This window comes from Pseudophryne corroboree, chromosome 1 (assembly GCF_028390025.1).
Source record: "Pseudophryne corroboree isolate aPseCor3 chromosome 1, aPseCor3.hap2, whole genome shotgun sequence".
Lineage (NCBI taxonomy): Eukaryota > Metazoa > Chordata > Amphibia > Anura > Myobatrachidae > Pseudophryne > Pseudophryne corroboree.
The window spans coordinates 500,436,485-500,456,130 of NC_086444.1; the positions used below are offsets into that span (position 1 = coordinate 500,436,485).

A 19,646-nucleotide genomic window follows, 5' to 3' on the forward strand; every position below is an offset into this window, starting at 1 on the left:
TGAAGGATCCACATAAGTTTGGATTGTTGGGGTTTGGAGCGGCAAGGAGGGGTCAGCAGAGTTGAGAGCGGAGGACAGGGTGAGGTTGTAGAAGGCGGCTGCCTGGTTTGGGCAGGAAAGGGTGGATATGGGGGGGGAGAGTTTTAGAAGAAGAGTATAGAGGGGTCATGAGCATCCGGATTACAACAGGTGACAGTAGACTTAGTTGTGAGGAGTTGTGCAAGGAAAGTGGAGAGAGATGAAAGAGAGGGTTTGAGAAGACAGACAGCAAAGAGAATGGAGAAGTCTATGTCAAGCGAATGGCTGAGTTGATGGGTAGAGGAGGAGGTCTATTAAGAAAGGGCAAATGAAAGGGTGAGAAGATTGGTGGAAGCTGGCTCATTGTAGATGTTAGTCATATAGGAAGATGGAGGGGAGGTCAGAGGACAAATAGTGGAGAAGCCAGGCAGCAAAGTTATCAAGGAATTGGGGATGTTAGTTTACTGAGACACTGAAATGGATAGGGTAGAAGAGACGGATAGAGTAGACTTCAAAGGAGGAGAAGGAAAGAGAGGGCTAATGGGGGATGACGAGTTAAAAATTATGGGAAGACCTTCCTGGACCTCAAAAACCGTGACAACTTTGTTAGCAGAATTATATAGAAGACTGTTAGTGGGCATGACAAGTACTTGATGCTCTTAAAAGTTGTCAAATGTCTGATTTGTGTATTTTTTTTAAAGTAAAAAATGACATAAAGAAAACAAATATAGTTTAATTGAAAATTAATTAAACAAGAAATTTAGGGTACTGTGCCTTTGGGGTATTTTGAGGTGAATTTAAATTTGTAAAAAATGTTCAAATTATTTTTCATTGAAATAAATACTTTAATTACATTTGGGGTGCATACAAAATTTAAAAGTTGATTTTGGCGTAATTTGAGGCTATTAATTTTTTTTTTTTTTTAACCGTAATAATGACGTAAATCAGAGGTTCCTAAACGTGGTCCTCAAGGCACCCCAACAGTCCAGGATTTAAGTATATCCATGGCTCAGCACAGATGGTTCAGTCAAATTGACTGAGCTGCTAATTAAGTCACCGGTGGCAATGCATGGATACATTTAAAACCTGGACCGTTGGGGTGCCTTGGGGACCGCATTTGGGAACCTCTGACGTAAATATTGGCCCAATTATGTGAATTGGAAATTTCAAATGCCTATTCAGTCATTAGGGGGAGTGTCCAATGGCTCCTGAGGCAAGTCCCATCATTTTCACCTTAAAACAAAGTTTTTTTTCTACCTGTGGGGGGTGCACACAAAAACAATTTAAAAAAAAAAAAAAGCAAAGCCTTTTTGGAACCGAATTGCAGTGTGAGGTCACCTTGAGAATGGCACCCAGACTGAATACGCACCTAACTGGATGGACACCTGTGTCTGTAGTGAAGCTCCTTTGTGCATGACCAAACTACAGTTGTCCGTTGCACATGAGCATCAACACAACATTGATGTTAACAAGCGATTACATACCATTGCAAGGAATGCTGCGATGACAGCAGAGCCGCAACTATTCAATGGTGCATTTCCAACGATCATTCCTACATTACACAGCACTAAATCAAGGTATATTGAAAGGTGGAGGAGTAAAGGGCCCTACACATTTAAAGATCCGCGCTCGAGCTGCCTGACGGCGGATACGGGTGGTGGGCAACCCGGCGGTGGGGGGGTGAAGTTACTTAACTACCCCCGTCACACGGCTCCATAGAAGTGCAGGCAAATGTGGACGAGATCGTCCATATTGGCCTGCATGCACAGCCGATGGGGCACCAGCGATAAACGAGTGCTGGGCTGCACATCGTTCATCGCTGGTGCCTCCACACTCAAAGATATGAACGGTATCTCGTTCATATCTTTGAGTGATATCGCCCAGTGTGTAGTGCCTATAAGAGTAGCCTAGTACTTCAGAAAAGTATGCATGAGCCTGGGTGTCTTTCACACCCTGTCCCTATTTAAAGCTCTGCAACATTAGGCCATGATAAACAAGAACTAGCGGTTATAAGCCCAGGATAAAAGCAAGACCATAAATTAACACATTGTTTAGTATTATTTAATACACAAGCGTCTGGTCCCTTTATTTCTGAATCTCAGAAACCTGTTATAATGGTGCTGCACTGTGTGGAGGGGACGCCAGAGGGCGCTGTGTGTAGTGTGTACACTCGGGAACGGCCAAGCTCCTGCGTCCCACCACGATAAGGTGTGGGAGGCTGGCGGAAGGAGAATATGTCCGTGTGACACACGTGTGTGCTGCTGTGTGTACACATACCACACGCTGGTGCCTCTACCACTATGTCCAAGCGGAAAGTAGCGATGCTGCCGGCGCCGCCCAGTGCTCTGCTACCTCCATGCAAGAGGAGAGTGTGGTCCAGTCACTCTGCCCCGGGGCATTCCGAGCCACGGAGGAAAAGAAAGCTGGAGCCCGAGTCTGCCCCGTTAGTGGAGACGGCGTCCTCTCCCGAGTGTGATCGGCTGCGGGAGCCGCCAGCCTCTTCCCCTCCTCCCTGCAAGAGGCTGCTGGTGTCAGAGCGTCGTCCTGCCGCAGTGTTCCAGTGCCAGGTACCTGCGCTGCAGCCGCTCCCCCATCCTGCAGTGTGACTGAGGGGCTAGTGCTCACATTATCCTTACGTTGGAAGCTACTAGTATAGCTGGCCAAATACTTAGATGTACTGAGCCTGGGAGAGAGAGAAAGTACCAGCCAGCCAGCTCCTGTCATTTTTCAAATACAGCCTGTAACATGGCAGCTGTGAGCTGATCGGCTGGTACTTGATCTCTGTCCACTTGATCCCTTTCCAAGGGTTAGTACATCATGGTATCCGGACTCTGGATCGACACCACTTAGGTCGACAGTGAATAGGTATTTTTTTGAACTTTTTCATACTTTATGATCCATGTGGACTACGATTGCCCAAAGCATGACGAGCCATGCGAGGGGACATGGTGCACTAATTGGGGTTCCCGGTCACTTTACGAAGAAAACAACACAAACAACCCCATGAAAAACTCATGTCTATCTTTTTTCATGTTGACCTAATGGCCGTGTTGACCTATTTCTAGTGTCGACCAATAGGTGTTGACCCTGAGTCTCATACCCGTACATATCCTTCTCCAGTTAATTAGGTACAATGGGGGAGATATATTACGCTTCCTGCTTTGCCTGTTTACCGAGGTGAAGCAGGAATGAACACTGCCGGGTGTGGCCCCCCTATTTGAATTTTGGACTGTGCTGCCACTGGAGAAGAGACAAACCTATCTCCCAAAATCATAAATATACAATTTCCTGGGGGTTTTTTTGTTTGTTTTTTTTGATCATTACGTTTATTAAATATCCCACATAGAAACATAGAATTTGACGGCAGAAAAGAACCACTTGGCCCATCTAGTCTGCCCCACATAGACCCTTAACTGTCCAACCAACCATCCAGTTGGCTGGTTGGAGTTATAACCTGAAAGTGTATAGGAATGAATTGCTCCCAAACCCAAGTAAACTGACAAAAACAGTCATTGAGACAAATTATTACGGTTTTAGTTCAGAACATAGGGATCATTGGACTTCCATCGGCGCCGCTGTCTATGCATTACCTTCGGAGCATGTCTGCAATCCGGGTTCTCTGCATGTCTCCTCTGGTGTTGGTGGGGACTGCCCTGGTGGCTCCATACAACTTGGCAGCAGCATGTGTGAATGGAGCCTGCCGGAGAGGAGAGATACAGAGGCCCCGGACTGCAGACATGCTCTGATCCGTATATTATTTAAAAAAAATAGATGTTCAATCTACATAATTTACCAAATCTTCTTAATTACAACCTTCAGTTTTAGGGGCCTATTTAAGCTTTATTTATTTTTACTTATTCATAAAATGATGTAGAAACTGAAGTTTCTGCATAATTTTATGTATTTTTGCTATGTACTATTGGATGTGGATCATTAGATCGACAGTGTCTAGGTCGACAATGTTTAGGTCGACCACTATAGGTCGACAGGTCAAAAGGTCGACATGAGTTTTTCGTGTCGTTTTCTCCGTACAGTGACCGGGAAGCCCAATTAGTGCACTGTGTCCCCTCGCTTTGCTCGCCATGCTTCGGGCAGGTTACTATTCCCAATCGTAGTCCGCGTGGATCGTTAAGTATGAAAAAGTTCAAAAAAAAGAAAAATGTGAAAAACTCATGTCAACCTTTTGACCTATCAACCTTGAAAACATGTCGACTTAGACACTGTCGTACTAACAGTCTAATGCAGGGAATTTCAAAGAAGTTGCAGTCCCCATTATTATCAATAGCGACTGTGATCTGATTCCTATGTACCAAACTCTGAAAAGCCTCAGTTTATTTTGGATCATCTTCAGATGTTGTAAATGGCTCTAAGGGTGTGTACACACGGTGAGATTTTTTCTTCCGATTCTGACTATATAGTCAGAATCGGAAGAAAATTTAGTGCAGATCGCAAGGTGACAGTCACCTTGCGATCCCGATTCGATGCCGATGCGTGGTCCCGCGCGGTCGGCATTGAAAGAAAAGATAGACTATGCAGGCAAGTCAATTTTGACTATCTCTATAGAAGAGAGTCAAAATTGACACTTAGCCAAAATCGCACATAGCCAGTATCGCAAGCACAGTCATTATGTGCTTGCGATACTGACTATGTGCCGATCCGGCCCCTGTCGCATAGTGAGAATTGGGCATAGCCCGAATCTCACCATGTGTACACACCCTAAGTCTATGAGCTTACATGCTACAATTATCTGGCCGATCTGCCCGATAATTGCAGCGTATATGTGGCTAACCAACCCGAACATATTGATCGGTCGGCATGCTGGATTGTCCATCATTTCACTCTGATGCGATATTTTCAAGTGAGAAAGACTCCTCCAATATGCCTGGGAAGTACAGTAACTCGCAGGCACAGTGGTTATTACTACTGTTGTCCCTGACAGTTTACTTTAGTACGTAACTGGGATATATCATACAGAATGAAAATATCCGTCGCAGTTGTTAATAATTGCAGCGGTGCAACAGTTATTAATACATAGACCCCTTCGAGTATGTGTAAACAGTAGTTATAAAGAATTACTGTAGTGATCAGCATAGGACCAGGCTTCCAAGCTGTGTTCTAATTAATTACATCTCATCAACAAAACATTAGTGCTGTGATGTCTTTACAAATAAACGTATGTTAATCATTTAACAACATTTTCTATTTAAGTAGGTAATAAGGGCCATACATCTACATAGATGATCGGCGATTTGTCTGGGAATCTTATTTATTATTTTATCATTTATTAGCAGTTTCTTATATAACGCAGCATATTCCATTGCGCTTTACAATTAGAACAACAGTTATAGAACAAAACTGGGCAAAGGCAGACAGTCATAGAGGTAGGAAGGCCCTGCTCGCAAGCTTACAAAAGCATGTTGAAAATCCCTGTCTCACCAACCCCCTTAATTTTTTTTTTGTCTGAAATGGTGATCAAGGATTTCCTACATACAAGCGTCGGGAGAACAGGGAATTACCCTTATTCTCCCCTAATGTATGGGCCCTCTAAGATTGAGTTGTGTAGGACTTAAAGCAAACTTTTTTATGGAAGGGTAGTAGGTGCTGTGTGTGAGGTGTCTGAGGTTCCCTTTGCACCCTTACCTGTTTAATATGCAGAGTAAATGCTATGTGATAGCATGCCTAGGACATCACATTCTTGAATACTTGTGCCAGATCAGGTAAAACAACTTCTGTTCAATTGGTTAATAAAGGGGTGTTCTGCAACCATGTTAAACTATCATTAAACCAATACCTGCTGCACAAGCGGATATGTAGCGGTTTTAGAATGGACTAAAACCCAAGAGAAAAATATTACAGCGCTCAGAAATTAATGAACAATTTATTAAAAATACAATATTCAAAAATACATAACACAAAACCACCGGCCGTTTTTTCAAGTTAGGTTAAGTGTCCTCTATAATTGATAAATGTAATTAAAACTGCAGTGGATCTAAAACACAAAACGTTCTGATGAAGCCGCTGACACTACAAGGAGGCGGAGAAACGTGTTAAGACGACTATCTTTCAAACACCACCCGTGCTGGAGCTTGTATCCGCAGCGTCTGCATTACCACCGATCCCTTTTATACCATTCTCCCAGAGATGTCTGCATTCAAAGGTTGACAGCACTAGCAGCTGGGGAGACATAGGATTGGTGAGACTGAAGGCTTTTTAATTAAGTTACACAAAGGAATGTCTCGGCGCTATTTGCTGGGTAGATAAGTACACCTAAATTAAAATCTATATAAAGGAACACACTAATCAAGAGCAGCTGTTGAAAGGGAGAGTACTCCACCCTTAAATGACAAAAACTAAAAACACAGATCACAGCGCTTGATAAAAAGATATGTACCTTTATTAATACAATATAAAAAATTCAATAATTATTAGTAACACCAATCTCATCCTGCGTTCCAGTCGATTCTGCAGAGCATTAACCACAATTATAATTGTAACTCCCGGCCTTGTTAGTATGGTTAGTATATAGGTTTTTCCAACTCAGCTAATTAGTCAGTCTCTTGATTTTAATTGGTTAAAAGTACTTAGCAGTGTAGTAGTAACTGATATTGACTGATTTGTTGCAACAATTGTTTAGAGTTAGTATTTAGTAGATAATACAGCATGCTGTTCTCTATAGCTTTAAGGCAATGGCAGTGATCCACACAAGTAGATAAATCAAAAACCTGTTTTGACCTCTGGTTCCATATATTGGTATCTCCCGGCTCCTGGTGCTTTATCATCCCATTCGTGGTGCCATATCTGGAGTGTCCAAGTGTTTGGAAAGTGCCTGCAGGTAGTTGCAAAATCCGACCGGTACCGGACAGGTGTTGGGGGTCTCTTACGCGTTTCTCCACCTTTAGTATATTCAGCGGCTTCCTCAGAGCAGTATAACCCCTTGTCTCCGTGGCGGTGTTTAAATAGTAACTGTTCTCCCGCCTATGGATGTACGTAGCGTCTCCTTCCAGACCTCGTTTCTGAGTGGAGCGCATACGTATGTGTATTTACACATGCACGTGACCTCTCGCGATCACGTGTCTGCTTCTCACGCCTCAGTTTCGGAATACGGGGCTCCTTGGCCATTTAACAGGCTACACGTCAGAGATGCGTTCCACACATCTTCCGGATTATGATTTAATATAGTTAGAATCTATTTAACTTATGTTCTTAAAATCACATAGACTTGAGAGTTGATATTCCTTATATGGGAATTTCTTCATATTGATTATTACTAACCATACGGAGACAATTAGGTGTAAATAAAAACATATATAAAAGATATACATACATATATATATATATATATATATATATATATATATATATATATATATATATATATCATGTGTGTACTTAAACGAATATACATAAAAATACAGATGTTATCTGGTCATTTGTTCCTATATCCGCCACGCATCTGAGTGGCGAATATAGGAACAAATGACTAGATAACATCTGTATTTTTATGTATATTCGTTTAAGTACACACATGTATTATATGTATATATATGTATATCTTTTATATATGTTTTTATTTACACCTAATTGTCTCCGTATGGTTAGTAATAATCAATATGAAGAAATTCCCATATAAGGAATATCAACTCTCAAGTCTATGTGATTTTAAGAACATAAGTTAAATAGATTCTAACTATATTAAATCATAATCCGGAAGATGTGTGGAACGCATCTCTGACGTGTAGCCTGTTAAATGGCCAAGGAGCCCCGTATTCCGAAACTGAGGCGTGAGAAGCAGACACGTGATCGCGAGAGGTCACGTGCATGTGAAAATACACATACGTATGCGCTCCACTCAGAAACGAGGTCTGGAAGGAGACGCTACGTACATCCATAGGCGGGAGAATAGTTACTATTTAAACACCGCCACGGAGACAAGGGGTTATACTGCTCTGAGGAAGCCGCTGAATATACTAAAGGCGGAGAAACGCGTAAGAGACCCCCAACACCTGTCCGGTACCGGTCGGATTTTGCAACTACCTGCAGGCACTTTCCAAACACTTGGACACTCCAGATATGGCACCACGAATGGGATGATAAAGCACCAGGAGCCGGGAGATACCAATATATGGAACCAGAGGTCAAAACAGGTTTTTTATTTATCTACTTGTGTGGATCACTGCCATTGCCTTAAAGCTATAGAGAACAGCATGCTGTATTATCTACTAAATACTAACTCTAAACAATTGTTGCAACAAATCAGTCAATATCAGTTACTACTACACTGCTGAGTACTTTTAACCAATTAAAATCAAGAGACTGACTAATTAGCTGAGTTGGAAAAACCTATATACTAACCATACTAACAAGGCCGGGAGTTACAATTATAATTGTGGTTAATGCTCTGCAGGATGAGATTGGTGTTACTAATAATTATTGAATTTTTTATATTGTATTTTTAATTAAGTGTCTGGCCAGACCTATATAAACTACACATTAAGCCTATGATTGGACGCTTGCTTGGATACACATCACAGAGGAGTCTGTGAGCTAATTTAATTCAGCTGCAGCAGTCTTCACACAAGCAGCTGATCTAGATACATTTGAAACTAGGGGGTATATGCAATTAGCGGCGAATCGCGGCAATTTTTCGTCCGTTTTTTAATTCGACACAATTCGACCGTCTAATTTCGGCAAGTGGGTGCCGAAATTTACCATATTCAATAAAAAACGGATTAGACAGTCCCGCTGACGAAAAACGGCCGATTTGACGGATTTTGTTCCGATTTTTAAAAAAACGGGAAAAAACCCGGAAAAAATTGCGTGGGGTCCCCCCTCCAAAGCATAACCAGCCTCGGGCTCTTCGAGCTGGTCCTGGTTCTAAAAATCCGGGGGGAAAATGGACAGGGGATCCCCCGTATTTTTAAAACCAGCACCGGGCTCTGGTGCTGGTGCAAAAAATACGGGGGACAAAGAGTAGGGGTCCCCCGTATTTTTTACACCAGTATCAGGCTCCACTAGCTGGACAGATAATGCCACAGCCGGGGGTCACTTTTATACAGCGGCCGTGGCATTAAATATCCAACTAGCCACCCCTGGCCGGGGTACCCTGGGGGAGTGGGGACCCCTTCAATCAAGGGGTCATCCCCCCCAGCCACCCAAGGGCCAGGGGTGAAGCCCGAGGCTGTCCCCCCCCCCATCCAAGGGCTGCGGATGGGGGGCTGATAGCCTTGAGAAAATGACAAGAATATTGTTTCCTGCAGTACTACAAGTCCCAGCAAGCCTCCCCCGCAAGCTGGTACTTGGAGAACCACAAGTACCAGCATGCGGGAGAAAAACGGGCCCGCTGGTACCTGTAGTACTACTGGAAAAAAAATACCCAAATAAAAACAGGAGACACACACCTTGAGAGTAAAACTTTATTTCACACCTGCCGACACACACATACTTACCTGTGTTGACCCGCCGACTGCCACGTCTCCTGATCCGACGATCCGGGGTACCTGTGAATAAAATTATACTCTCCTCAATCCAGTGTCCAGATATAAATCCTCGTACTTGGCAAAAAAAATAAACGAACACCCGACCAAGCCGGACTGAAAGGGGTCCCATGTTTACACATGGGACCCCTTTCCCCGAATGCCGGGACCCCACGTGACTCCTGTCACAGAGGTCCCTTCAGCCAATCAGGAAGCGCTACTTCGTTGCACTCACCTGATTGGCTGTATGCGCGTCTGAGCTCAGACAGCGCATCGCACAGCTCCCTCCATTACTTTCAATGGTGGGAACTTTGCCGTCAGCGGTGGGGTTACCCGCGGTCAGCCGCTGACCGCGGGTGACCTCACCGCTAACCGCAAAGTTCCCACCATTGAGTATAATGGAGAGGCTTTGCGATGCGCTGTCTGACAGCTCAGACGTGCAGCCAATCAGCAGAGTGCCAGGACGTTGCGCTCGTTGATTGGCTTAAGAGACCTTTCTGTGACAGCAGTCACGGGGGGGGTCTCTGCATTCGGGGAAAGGGGTCCCATTTGTAAACATGGGACCCCTTTCAGTCCGGCTTGGTCGGGTGTTCGTTTATTTTTTTTGGCAAGTACGAGGATTTATATCTGGACACTGGATTGAGGTGAGTATAATTTTATTCACAGGTACCCCGGATAGTCGGATCAGGAGACGTGGCAGTCGGCGGGTCAACATAGGTAAGTATGTGTGTGTCGACATGTGTGAAATAAAGCTTTACTCTCAAGGTGTGTGTCTTCTGTTTTTATTTGGGTATTTTTTTTTCAGTAGTACTACAGGTACCAGCGGGCCCGTTTTTCTCCCGCATGCTGGTACTTGTGGTTCTCCAAGTACCAGCTTGCGGGGGAGGCTTGCTGGAACTTGTAGTACTACAGGAAAAAACAATATTCTTGTCATTTTCTCAAGGCTATCAGCCCCCCATCCGCAGCCCTTGGATGATGGGGACAGCCTCGGGCTTCACCCCTGGCCCTTGGGTGGCTGGGGGGGGGACCCCTTGATTGAAGGGGTCCCCACTCCCCCAGGGTACCCCGGCCAGGGGTGACTAGTTGGATATTTAATGCCACGGCCGCAGGGCGCTGTATAAAAGTGACCCCCGGCTGTGGCATTATCTGTCCAGCTAGTGGAGCCCGATGCTGGTGTAAAAAATACGGGGGACCCCTACTCTTTTTGTCCCCCGTATTTTTTGCACCAGGCGCAGAGCCCGGTGCTGGTTTTAAAAATACGGGGGATCCCCTGTCATTTTCCCCCCCGGATTTTTAGAACCAGGACCGGCTCGAAGAGCCCGAGGCTGACTATGCTTTGGAGAGGGGGACCCCACGCCATTTTTTTCCGGGATTTTACCATTCCATCTAAAAAAAAAAAAAAAATATATATATATATATATATATATATATATATATATATATATATATATATATATATATATATATATATATATATATATATATATATATATAATTAAAAAAAAATTTAAATATATAAATAATACTTGTGCCTCCCAAAAAGACAAACCAAGTACCTAATCCCTTCTAATATAAATAGATATGCTATTACCAATAAAAAAAACACCAAAAAAAACATGTTTTACATTTTTTTTAATAGATTCACCCACCAAAGTGTGGCGGATTGAAAATGACGAATTTACTGTCTAAAAGCACTGTTGTCGAATTTCCAAACTTCAATTGAATATACTTTTGTCGAATTGCCGTATTTGTACCATTGCAGAAATGTCGAATTTGACAAATGTCGAATTTCAAAAAGTCGAATTTGGAATGGCCGTTTTTTTGACAGCAAGTACTGAATTGCATTGTCGAATTTTTTTTTTTTTTTTTGGCGAAAAAGTCCAGTTTTTCGACAATTCGACCGCAATTGCATATACCCCAAAGTCTCCACTTGATGAACTCATATGTGTCAATGTTAAGTGATGTACTATGAGCTATTGGGCTACATAGAAAAAACACCCTTCTTATATTTTATATGAAGCGCTGCATTATGAGTTACTGGGCTACTTGAAGGAAACAAATATCCTTGCCATATTTTATATGGATGTATAGCAGCCGTGGCCAACCTGTGGCTCTTTCTTTATTCAAATGTGGCTCCCGACACTCAGTCGCCTTACCACAACAGATCCTGGAAACTGGTGCACTCCAACCAGACACACAGCAGCACTACGGCGACTGAAAACTGAGGGAGCCAGATACTGGGCTGTAGTGACATATGAGGGTGGGCTGGAGTGACACAATGGGGAGCTAGCTGGAGTGACACAGAAGGATCCTGGAGACATAATGGGGGAGCTGACTGGAGTGAAACAGGAGAGTGCTGGCTGGAGTGACACATGGAGGAGCTGAAGTGTATTATGTGAATATTGCTTTTTCAATATATTTTATGTGGATCTGGATTTTTTAATTATTTTATGTGGAAGTGTCTTTTTTCAATGTATTTTTTGTGGATCTGGCATATTCATTGTCTTTTATACCAGGAGTGTGGCCTAGCAGGCACAAGGTCCCACCCCATTTTTGCACACGCGCCTTCGGCTTGATGTCTGCTCTTTGACGTACCTAACAAGATTTTTTGGCTTTGTCTCTGACTGGTTGGCCACCCCTGATGTATAGTATTTTGTGTTTTAGATCCACTGCAGTTTTAATTACATTTATCAGTTATAGAGGACACTTATGGGTATATGCAATTGCGGGAAATTCGACCGTTTTTGGATTCGACAGGCGAAACCCTCCCGCCGGGACCCGAATTCGACATATTCAATAAATAACGGATTCGACAGTCCCGCTGTCGAAAAACGGACCAATTGACGAATAGTGGGCGGCCTGGATTCGACTTCATGGACGGCACGAAAGTGTTCAATAAATCCTGGAAAAAAATGCGTGGGGTCCCCCCTCCTAAGCATAACCAGCCTCGGGCTCTTTGAGCCGGTCCTGGTTGCTAAAATACGTGGGGGAAAAAAATGACAGGGGTTCCCCCGTATTTTAACAACCAGCACCAGGCTCTGCGTCCGGTCCTGGTGCCAAAAATACGGGGGACAAAAGACGTAGGGGTCCCCCGTATTTTTAACACCAGCGCCGAGGGACACTTTTATATTGGTCCCTGTTGCCGTGGCATTAAATCCCCAACTAGTCACCCCTGGCCGGGGTCCCCCCCCTTCAGCCACCCAAGGGCCAGGGGTGAAGCCCAAGGCTGTCTCCCCACCCACCCCCATCCAAGGGCGGCGGATGGGGGGCTGATAGCCTTTTGTGAAAAAAAATATTTTTTTTTGTAGCAGAACTACAAGTCCCAGCAAGCCTCCCCCACAAGCTGGTACTTGGAGAACCGCAAGTACCAGCATGCGGGGGGGGGGGGGGGCGCTGGTACCTGTAGTTCTGCTACAAAAAAAATACCCAAATAAAAACCAATACACACACACACCGGCACAGTATAACTTTATTACATACATGCACACCAACATACATACAAACTTACCTATGTTGACACGAAGAGTCGGTCCCCTTCTCCACATAGAATCCGCGGGGTGCCTGTAAATAAAATTATACTCACAACAATCCAGTGTAGAGCGGTCCTCTTCTGTTTGTAATCCACGTACTTGGCAAAATAAAAAAACGAAAAACACGATCCACGCACTGAAAGGGGTCCCATGTTTACACATGGGACCCCTTTACCCGACTGGCGGGACCCCCTGTGACTGCTGTCAAAGAGGGTCCCTTCAGCCTATCAGAGCGCCACGTCATGGCACTCTCCTGATTGGCTGTGCGCGTCTGAGCTGTCAGTCAGGCGGCGCACTCGAGATACAATGTAGCGCATAGGCGCTCCATTATATCCAATGGTGGGAACTTTGCGGTTAGCGGTAGACCACAAGAGTGACCCCGCATAACCTCGCGGTCTACCGCTGACCGCAAAGTTCCCACCATTGGATATAATGGAGCGCCTATGTAGTTAGTAAAAAGAAAAAAATATTCTTTTAAAAAATCGATCAAATAATACTTGTGGCTCCTAAATAGACAAACCAAGTAGATAATCCCTTCAAATATAAATAGATATGCTATTAGCAATAAAAAAAAGCACCAAAAAATACATGTTTTTTAAAAAAAAATGTATTAGATCACGACAGAAAAATGAGGCGGAATGAAATTGACAAAATGACTGTCAAAGCACTGTTGTCGAATCGACATTCTTCAATTGAATATACTTTTGTCGAAAAGCCGCATTTTAACATTACAGACATGTCGAATTGAAAAAATGTCGAATTGACAAAAGTCGAAAATGAAACTGCAGGTTTTTTGTCAAAGTACTGTATTGAATTGTCGAATCAAATTCGACAGGTTTTTTGTGTCGAAAATGACGCGTTTTTCGACATTTTCGGCAATTCGACCGCAATTGCATATACCCCTTAACCTAACTTGAAAAACCGGCCGGTGGTTTTGTGTTATGTATTTTTGAATATTGTATTTTTAATAAATTGTTTATTAATTCCTGAGCGCTGTAATATTTTTCTCTTGGGTTCTAGTACATTTTATAGGGTTGGGCAATCCCTATATTACTAGCAGCAGAGGAATTAAGTTGTTAAGCGCGTGGTCACAAACCCCTTTCCTGGTTTTAGAATGGTGCTTCTATAATCAAAAGCAGAGTTGTCATTGCACCTGGCTCTGCCAAGCTAAAAATACAGTTGCCTCTTATAAATATGTTGCTCACATGACTTGAACATTCCAAAAATGCTATGTTTTTATGTTTTTCTTTCAGAAAGATGAAGCTTTTTCTGAATTCAATTCTTTCCAGTATTGGAGGACTCCTTTACCTGATGTTGACTTTTCAGAACTAGCAGTGGAGGCTGGGGAAGATGAGCAGAGGCTAAAACTTTCTGTGACCGATGTATTGGAAGAAATGGACAGCTGACTGGAATCCTTGCAATGACTTTAATATTTTTTTCATCTTTACAAAAACTTTTCTTTTTTGTTCTTTAAACAGATTTATTTCCAGCTTTTTTTTTTCATTGCCAACGTTTTATGTAAAACATTTCTAAGAAACAATGAATCTAAATTTACAGACTATGAAATGGCAGGAGTAAGGAGTCTGTGCATCTGTTCAGCTCTAATCCAAAATAACTGTGGCTTGCTGTTTCTTCAAAAGTGTAAAAAAAAAATAAAAAAAAATTGACCCTGGATATATTTTGTATATACACTGTACTAAACTGTAAATATTGGTGTCTATATATTTTATGGATTTTGTTTTATTTTTGACATCGGTAAACAGCATAACCTGTTTACAGTTATAGACTCAGCTGTCCTTTTACTTTTTTTTATTTTCATGGTACTGTAATTATGTTGCAGCTAACTCTGGGATTTAGCACACAATCTTCTGTTACTGGTGGCCCTTACAGATGTGTTGCAAGCCAGTCCTACTTGGATGGAAATTCCCTACAACAAATGAAACGGGTTGTCAGTACTTGAGGGCAAGTTCAAGATTTTGGCAATTTTAGTTGCTAGGTTTAAATCATTTCTTTTTTTTTTTAAAGGCAAATCCAGTATAATTTTACCTTTTTAAAAATGCTTCACATCTAGCGGGTCAGTCACAGAAATCGTGCTGCTGCAGCTTGCAGACTGTTGTATTTGCACCTTAGATGGTATTCCAGTAAATGCTTGAAAGAACTCACTACCATCTCTGATGACACACACTTGCATTACTCTAACTTTCCACTGCTTTTATTTTTAACTGCTTTTTATTTGTATGTAGATCAGTATGTACTTGAGCACAATAAAATTTAGTTTATTGATGTATGTGTATATATATATATATTATAGAGAGAGAGTGTGGGTTTAGTTTTAATGCAAATTTTTAAAAAAATGGAAGAAACTGAATAAGTAGAAGGAATACAGATTACATACACCATGCAAGTTTTAAGGGTTGGGTGGAATAGGGGCAATAGATGAACAGCTACAATTTTATAACTTATTGTAAAACCTCTAGAGGCCTGTTTCTGACTTGCTCTCAATGCCGATGTTCACGTTCTTGGGCGATCATTCAATATGCCCATTATAGAAGTGTCGCGGGCATGTCAGTTCAAGCGACTGTTCCGAGACACACAGCCACAAATGTAGGAGGGCTGTCAGACAGAGGGCTGGTGCAATTTTTGATGGTGTGACCGATGGTGGCGTATAATAATGCACTAAGTGGTATTATAGCGTGCATGGGTTCTAAAAGCGGACATCTCCGCCCTTGCACATTCTGCTGTACGCATGTACACAAAGAAGGGGTGTGTGTATGCCATTTGCATAACCTTGCATTTATTTTAGCAAGCAAATGTAAATCAGTCTCTCAATGAAAGAGGTGGAGGATAAATTTGCTCTACTATTCATATAGAGGATTCTCATAAATTGACCCCAGTACCTGAGGAGTGTGGTATAGGAGATCTACACTGTCTAGATAGACAGTCATTAGGTTGAAAGGGTCAAAAGGTAGACCGTCAGTAAGGTCATGAAGTTATCTGGGTGTCATTTTGTATGTTTAACCATATCTAAGTACAATTAGTGGAAAGGTGTACCCTTGTGGGCTTGCTTTGGCAGGTTACTTTTCCCAATCGTAGTCTATGTTGATAGTAAAACTGGTGTTATTGGTGCCTTCTTGTTCCCGCTGTTTATTGGACATGGGAATGGGTGTGTAGAAAGCGGGTGGACTACTGACAATTTTGTAAGAGCCAGTGGGTAAAGATAGTAGTGCAATTTGTTTAGGTTCAAATATGTATTTTCTCTGACGTCCTAGTGGATGCTGGGAACTCCGTAAGGACCATGGGGAATAGCGGCTCCGCAGGAGACTGGGCACAAAAAGAAAAGCTTTAGGACTACCTGGTGTGCACTGGCTCCTCCCCCTATGACCCTCCTCCAAGCCGCAGTTAGATTTTTGTGCCCGACCGAGCTGGGTGCAATCTAGGAGGCTCTCCTGAGCTTCTTAGGAAAAGTTAGTTTTAGGTTTTTTATTTTCAGTGAGACCTGCTGGCAACAGGCTCACTGCATCGAGGGACTAAGGGGAGAAGAAGCGAACCTGCCTGCTTGCAGCCAGCTTGGGCTTCTTAGGCTACTGGACACCATTAGCTCCAGAGGGACCGAACACAGGCCCAGCCTCGGAGTCCGGTCCCAGAGCCGCGCCGCCGGCCCCCTTACAGAGCCAGAAGCAAGAAGAGGTCCGGAAAATCGGCGGCAGAAGACATCAGTCTTCACCAAGGTAGCGCACAGCACTGCAGCTGTGTGCCATTGCTCCTCATGCACCACACGCTCCGGTCACTGATGGGTGCAGGGCGCTGGGGGGGGGGCGCCCTGAGCAGCAATATAAACACCTTGGCTGGCTAAATTACATCACATATAACCCTAGGGCTATATGGATGTATATTAACCCCTGCCAGATTCCGAAAAAAAGCGGGGGGAAAGTCCGCCGAGAAGGGGGCGGAGCCTATCTCCTCAGCACACTGGCGCCATTTTCCCTCACAGCTCCGCTGGAAGGATGTCTCCCTGACTCTCCCCTGCAGTCCTGCACTACAGAAAAGGGTAAAACAAGAGGGGGGGGGGGGGGCACTATTTAGGCGCAGTATAATATACACAGCAGCTATAAAGGGAAAAACACTCTGTTTGGTGTTATCCCAACATATATATAGCGCTCTGGTGTGTGCTGGCATACTCTCCCTCTGTCTCCCCAAAGGGCTAGTGGGGTCCTGTCCTCTATCAGAGCATTCCCTGTGTGTGTGCTGTGTGTCGGTACGACTGTGTCGACATGTATGAAGAGGAAAATGATGTGGAGGCGGAGCAATTGCCTGTACTGGTGATGTCACCCTCTAGGGAGTCGACACCTGAGTGGATGAGCTTATGGAAGGATTTACGTTAAAGTGTCAGCTCTTTACAAAAGACGGTTGATGACATGAGACAGCCGGCTACTCAGCTGGTGCCTGTCCAGGCGTCTCAAAGACCATCAGGGGCTCTAAAACGCCCGCTACCTCAGATGGTAGATACAGACGCCGACACGGATACTGACTCCAGTGTCGACGATGAAGAGACGAATGTAACTTCCAGTAGGGCCACACGTTACATGATTGAGGCAATGAAAAAATGTTTTACACATTTCTGATAGTACAAGTACCACTAAAAAGGGTATTATGTTTGGTGAGAAAAAACTACCTGTAGTTTTTCCTGCATCTGAGGAATTAAATGAAGTGTGTGATGAAGCGTGGGTTTCTCCCGATAAAAGACTGATAATTCCTAAAAAGTTATTGGCATCATACCCCTTCCCGCCAGAGGATAGGGCACGTTGGGAAACACCTCCTAGGGTGGATAAAGCGCTCACACGCTTGTCAAAACAGGTGGCACTACCGTCTCCGGAGACGGCCGCCCTTAAGGAACCTGCTGACAGAAAGCAGGAGAATATCCTAAAATGTATATACACTCACACGGGTGTTATACTGCGACCAGCAATCGCCTCAGCCTGGATGTGCACTGCTGGGGTGGCTTGGTCGGATTCCCTGACTGAAAATATTGATACCCTGGATAGGGACACTATATTACTGACTATAGAGCATTTAAAAGATGCGTTTTTATATATGCGTGATGCACAGAGGGATATTTGCCGACTGGCATCAAGAGTAAGTGCGCTGTCCATATCTGCCAGAAGAGGGTTATGGACGCGGCAGTGGTCAGGTGATGCTGATTCCAAAAGGCATATGGAAGTATTGCCTTATAAAGGGGAGGAGTTATTTGGGGTAGGTCTATCGGACCTGGTATCCACGGCAACTGCTGGGAAATCCACATTTTTACCCCAGGTAGCCTCTCAACATAAAAAGACGCCGTATTATCAGGCGCAGTCCTTTCGGCCCCATAAGGGCAAGCGGGCGAAAGGTTCCTCATTTCTGCCCCGTGGCAGAGGGAGAGGAAAAAGGCTGCAGCAAACAGCCAGTTCCCAGGAACAGAAGCCCTCTCCCGCTTCTGCCAAGTCCTCAGCATGACGCTGGGGCTCTACAAGCGGACTCAGGCACGGTGGGGGCCCGTCTCAAGAATTTCAGCGCGCAGTGGGCTCACTCACAAGTGGATCCCTGGATCCTTCAAGTGGTATCTCAGGGGTACAAATTGGAATTCGAGGCGTCTCCACCTCGCCGTTTCCTAAAGTCTGCCTTACCGACGTCTCCCTCCGACAGGGAGGCGGTATTGGAAGCCATTCACAAGCTGTATTCACAGCAGGTGATAATCAAGGTACCCCTCCTGCAACAGGGAAAGGGGTATTATTCCACGCTGTTTGTGGTACCGAAGCCGGATGGCTCGGTGAGACCTATTCTAAATCTAAAATCTTTGAACACTTACATACAGAGGTTCAAATTCAAGATGGAGTCACTCAGAGCGGTGATCGCGAACCTGGAAGAAGGGGATTATATGGTGTCTCTGGACATCAAGGATGCTTACCTCCATGTCCCAATTTACCCTTCTCACCAAGGGTACCTCAGGTTTGTGGTACAGAACTGCCACTATCAGTTTCAGACGCTGCCGTTTGGATTGTCCACGGCGCCCCGGGTCTTTACCAAAGTAATTGCCGAAATGATGATTCTCCTTCGAAAGGAATGGAGTTTTAATTATCCTTTACTTGGACGATCTCCTGATAAGGGCTAGATCCAAGGAACAGTTGGTAGTCGGAGTAGCACTATCTCAAGTAGTGCCGCGGCAGCACGGTTGGATTCTCAATATCCCAAAATCGCAGCTGATCCCGACGACACGTCTTCTATTCCTAGGGATGATCCTGGACACAGTCCAGAAAAAGGTGTTTCTCCCGGAAGAGAAAGCCAGAGAGTTATCCGAGCTAGTCAGAAACCTCCTAAAACCAGGCCAAGTATCAGTGCACCAATGCACAAGGGTCCTGGGAAAAATGGTAGCTTCCTACGAAGCAATCCCATTCGGCAGATTCCACGCAAGAACATTCCAGTGGGACCTGCTGGACAAATGGTCCGGATCGCATCTTCAGATGCATCAGCGAATAACCCTGTCCCCAAGGACAAGGGTGTCTCTCCTGTGGTGGTTGCAGAGTGCTCATCTTCTAGAGGGCCGCAGATTCGGCATTCAGGACTGGGTTCTGGTGACCACGGATGCCAG

General features: G+C 44.2%; 1 long non-coding RNA gene across 1 annotated transcript; it reads left to right on the forward strand.

Moving 5' to 3' along the window:
* The first annotated feature begins 2,102 nt into the window (after positions 1 to 2,102).
* Positions 2,103 to 15,304, forward strand: LOC134895773 (uncharacterized). Its single transcript, XR_010171945.1, has 2 exons — positions 2,103 to 2,585; positions 14,275 to 15,304. It is a non-coding gene; the product is annotated as an uncharacterized LOC134895773 (long non-coding RNA).
* The last annotated feature ends 4,342 nt before the right edge of the window (positions 15,305 to 19,646 follow it).